Source organism: Lissotriton helveticus (genome assembly GCF_964261635.1).
Source record: "Lissotriton helveticus chromosome 1_1 unlocalized genomic scaffold, aLisHel1.1 SUPER_1_unloc_17, whole genome shotgun sequence".
In the NCBI taxonomy this organism is placed as follows: domain Eukaryota; kingdom Metazoa; phylum Chordata; class Amphibia; order Caudata; family Salamandridae; genus Lissotriton; species Lissotriton helveticus.
The window spans coordinates 2,016,794-2,022,062 of NW_027611656.1; the positions used below are offsets into that span (position 1 = coordinate 2,016,794).

At 39.9% G+C, this 5,269-nt stretch overlaps 1 pseudogene; it reads left to right on the forward strand.

Moving 5' to 3' along the window:
- The first annotated feature begins 474 nt into the window (after positions 1 to 474).
- On the forward strand, positions 475 to 4,774 carry LOC144805637 (uncharacterized; annotated as a pseudogene).
- The last annotated feature ends 495 nt before the right edge of the window (positions 4,775 to 5,269 follow it).

Genomic DNA, 5,269 nt, shown 5'->3' on the forward strand with positions numbered 1-5,269 from the left:
ATTGACCATCAATAATGAAGCGAATGCTGTAAATCTTCAATAATAGCACAAATATTGAGCTACAGTATTCAGGAAAACATCAGCGCAGTCGGCGACAGAGGAACCTGCACACAAACTGACAGATCCTGGGTGAAGCATCAAGGGCAGTTCAGTGATTGCAAGAGGCTGAGCTGTGCACCTCTATGCCACAAGACGAAGAAATGACCTTAGGAAAATCAAGGCAACAACAATAACAAACCACCTCCTGTATAAACAAGTGTCAAATACTAACTTTGATCAATGTATCGGTATGATGTGATTACCGCAGTGCTCTATTTTGTAAAATGAAGACAAGCCATCATTCTGTGCTCTAGGTGAATTGTAAACTCTTTCTGGCCAAACCACAGTAACCAGAGAAGAGCACAACAGAGCGGAACCAGACAACTGACTGGTAAAGGAAAGACGAGTTCTTCTATCTACAATACAACAGACTGTCCTAATTTGCACCGGCCAGAAGGAAGATACATCTTTATCCGCAAGCGTGCATAGCCATAATCCAATCTAAAGGCACAATCACCTACAAAGACACCTAATACATATTAGGAGTGTGGCAAATATTTGGTGGGTATTGCATTTTATTGTTAAAACAGAAATCAAACGTGCTAAATACTGCACACATATAAAGTGTGTGAGAAAAACACCAGTGCTTGATCAGCGATGTCGGCCCATCAGGAAATGCAGTCATGGGATGTAGACAAATATATACCCGACCCACAGAGACTAACCAAGAAAGAAGAATCATACACATGCAGCGAGAGCTTTAGTTTGTCATCACTAATCAAGCTTCCTCAGCACACGTACACAGGACAAAAACAATTCAAGTGCATTGAATGTGTTAAGTGCTTTAGTCAGTTATCAACCCTACAGATACATCAGCGTACACACACGGGGGAAAAGCCATTCAAGTGCAGTGAATGTGCAAAGTGCTTTAGTCAGTTATCACACCTTCAAAGACATAATCAAACACACACAATGGAAAATTCATTTAAATGCAGTGAATGTGTGAAGAGCTTTAGTCGATTATCAAAGCTACGAAGTCATCAGCGAACACACACGGGGGAAAAACCCTATCATTGTAGTGAATGTGACCGTAGTTTTAGTGACTCTTCAGAAATAAGGTATCATCAGCTAACTCACACAGGAGAAAAACCATTCAAGTGCAATGCATGTCTAAATAGCTTTAGTCGATTATCAGTGCTACAAAGTCATCAGCGAACACACACAGGGAAAAAACCATTCAAGTGCAGTGAATGTGCAAAGTGCTTTAGTCGGTTATCAGACCTAAAAAGTCATCAGCGAATACACAAGGGGGAAAAACCCTATCATTGTAGTGAATGTGACAGTAGTTTTCACGTCTCTTCAGCATTAAGGTGTCATGAGCGAACTCACACAGTAGAAAAACCATTCAAGTGCAATGAATGTCTAAAGAGCTTTGGTCAATTATCAGTGCTACAAAGTCATTTACGAACACACACAGGGGAAAAACCATTCAACTGCAGTGAATGTGGGAAGAGCTTTCGTCACTTATCAAACCTCCAAACACATCAGCGAACACACACAGGGGAAAAACCATTCAACTGCAGTGAATGTGGAAAGAGCTTTCGTCACTTATCAAACCTCCAAACACATCAGCGAACACACACAGGGGAAAAACCCTATCATTGTAGTGAATGTGACAGTAGTTTTCGCAGCTCTTCAGCATTAAAGATTCATCAGCGAACTCACACCGGAGAAAAACCATTCAAGTGCAATGAATGTCTAAAGAGCTTTAGCCGATTATCACATCTACAAAGTCATCAGCAAACACACACAGGGGAAAAACCCTATCATTGTAGTGAATGTGACAATAGTTTTCGCAGCTCTTCAGCATTAAGGTACCATCAGCGAACTCACACAGGAGAACAACCATTCAAGTGCAATGAATGTCTAAAGAGCTTTAGTAAATTATCAGTGCTACAAAGTCATCTACGAACACACACAGGGGAAAAACCATTCAACTGCAGTGAATGTGGGAAGAGCTTTAGTCACTTATCAAACCTCCAAACACATCAGCGAACACACACAGGGGAAAAACCCTATCATTGTAGTGAATGTAACAGTACTTTTTGCGGCTCTTCAGCATTAAGGATTCATCAGCGAACTCACACAGGAGAAAAACCATTCAAGTGCAATGAATGTGTCAAGAGCTTTAGTCAATTATCAAACCTCCAAACACATCAGCGAACACACACAGGGGAAAAACCCTATCATTGTAGTGAATGTGACAGTAGTTTTTGCAGCTCTTCAGCATTAAGGTATCATCAGCGAACTCACACAGAAGAAAAACCATTCAAGTGCAATGAATGTCTAAAGAGCTTTAGTCAATTATCAAACCTCCAAACACATCAGCGAACACACACAGGGGAAAAACCCTATAATTGTAGTGAATGTGACAGTAGTTTTCGCAGCTCTTCAGCATTATGGTATCATCAGCGAACTCACACAGAAGAAAAACCATTCAAGTGCAATGAATGTCTAAAGAGCTTTAGTCAATTATCAAACCTCCAAATACATCAGCGAACACACACAGGGGAAAAACCCTATCATTGTAGTGAATGTGACAGTAGTTTTTGCAGCTCTTCAGCATTAAGGTATCATCAGCGAACTCACACAGAAGAAAAACCATTCAAGTGCAATGAATGTCTAAAGAGCTTTAGTCAATTATCAAACCTCCAAACACATCAGCGAACACACACAGGGGAAAAACCCTATAATTGTAGTGAATGTAACAGTAGTTTTTGCGGCTCTTCAGCATTAAGGATTCATCAGCGAACACACACAGGGGAAAAACCATTCAACTGCAGTGAATGTGGGAAGAGCTTTAGTCACTTATCAAACCTCCAAACACATCTGCGAACACACACAGGGGAAAAACCCTATAATTGTAGTGAATGTAACAGTAGTTTTCGCTGCTCTTCAGCATTAAGGATTCATCAGCGAACACACACAGGAGAAAAAAACATTCAAGTGCTGTGAATGTGCAAAGTGCTTTAGTCAGTTATCACACCTTCAAAGTCATCAGCGAACACACACGGGGGAAAAACTATTCTGCGGCAGTGAATGTGGGAAGAGCTTTAGTCACTTATCAAACCTCCAAACACATCAGCGAACACAGAGACTCCGCAAAGAACTTAAGAACATCAAAAATAATACTGACCCATCTGAGGACATAGACAAGAGCAGAACAGTGCAGTTACTGTGAGAGGAATGAATTACGGAAAAAGATTCAATTCAAATTATGTGGGACATTGAAATGCCAGGTGATAGAAGACCGGACTAGCAGTAAAGAAGGAAAACAGATAACAGTATTTACAGAATTATAAATGTGTTTGTTTTCAGTGATTGTTCACTTCCGTACACATAGCAAAGCAGCATGATGTACCAGGATACACAGTGGGAGGCTAGCACAATGTGGACTAAAAGAAAAGAAAAATTGTTAATTTTTATTTGGTGAAGAAGAGATACAAAGAAAAACATTCAATCGCACCTGACCACACATCTGTAAAAGCAACACTGAACAATACTGGGACTAACAACGATATTTTCAGCTAACTTGTCGGATTAGTGATAACACCTATAAACCAAACACACCCAGAGTGGACATGTTGTCAGGGCTCTGGAGATGGGAAACTTCATTGGTAAAATGTAGATATTACTATTAACAAATGCCACAGCAGCATATATAATGAACTAAAGTGAAGCACAGGTGTTCAAGAAATAACCTGCTTTGAGATATAAAAGAGCATATACCTTGTTTTTAAGTAATGTTTGCTGCATCTTTTACACTCTGTTATCGGTTGATGGATCAGCTCGTGCCTCGGGCCTTATAACTAAGTGTGACCCGTGGCTCCTCACCGACATGGCTCACCCTATTCATTTTGTAACTTGCCAAACTCTACTTTTTACCAGAATTGAGCCATTGTAAGCAGTCGACTCTGTTTGAAGAATGTGGTGAAATAGCGAAATCCCACATCAAAAGTATATATGTGACTGGACAATCAGTTGCACTCCCAGCAACTTGTCTTCCACACTGATTGTCCCTTGGTCTCAAATGTTCTGAAGGATTTGTCGTATGAATGCCAGAAGTGGCAGTGACATTCATGAAGCTAACGCTAACAGGAGTGTGTGGAAGATAGAGAGGGTGAGAGATAAAGAGAGCGAGAGAGACAAAGAAAGGGGGAGAAAAAGAAAGAGTAAAGGAAGGAGGGGGAACGGCAGGTAATATGTATTCACCTAAAAATAGAAGAAGCAGCCGAATACATGTCAATGTGTGACATCACCAGAGAAACAGGGTGAATACCTGTGAATTTATAGAATTATTTTTAATACCTATAGACCAATGTCATGCAAATAAACAGGGAACAAGTAAGGAAAATAGTGAGGGAGCCCATTATCATATGCAAATCACAATGACATCACATGTAGTGATGTCACAAGAAGTGATGTCAGGCCCTCATAATAATTTTCACGTGAAAGGTTGACGGCATGTTTTAAAAACAAAAAACAAGAAACATAAAATAATGTAAAAATAAGATTTGGTTTCAGTTTTTATTCATCATGTGTTTTTCCCACTATCAGTTTGTAACTAAACTCGGAATTGACTGAAAGTGTAAATATTTTTAAACAGATATGTGGAACTTGGAAATAAAAATTTTAAACAGTTTTCAGTGAATAAATAAAATGTGCTTTTAATTTGCGTTTGTTTCCTGACATTATTCTTTATCCAGCCCCCAAGCCCCAAACTGTTTCACATTTACAATGTATTAAGCAATAGAAGGGCTAATTTTGTCAAGTTCTCTGTTCCTCTCTTACACCACTCACACAAACAAACACTCAGAGGCCTGTGTCTGCAGTACTGGGGCACAAAGTAACAATTACCAGTTGCAGGCTAAGGGTCTAGGTGGAACTAAGTCCCGTTTCTAGATAATAGTAGGGGGGCCCCTTCAAACTGTGGCTACCCCAGACTTGTGCCATGCTGACTAAGCAATAGTGACTTTGAGTAATTTATAATGAATTGAAGTGAGAGAAAGAGAAGAAGAGAGCGAGGTGCAGGATATATTAAAGAAAATGAAAAAAAGAGACACAAGACTTTACCCTGTTCTGTGTACTAGCACTTTACGTAAACAAGCTCTGCTGTGCGTTGTGAACAGGCTGTCACCCCCCTTTGTATGTAAATGAGCTTCTGTGACCA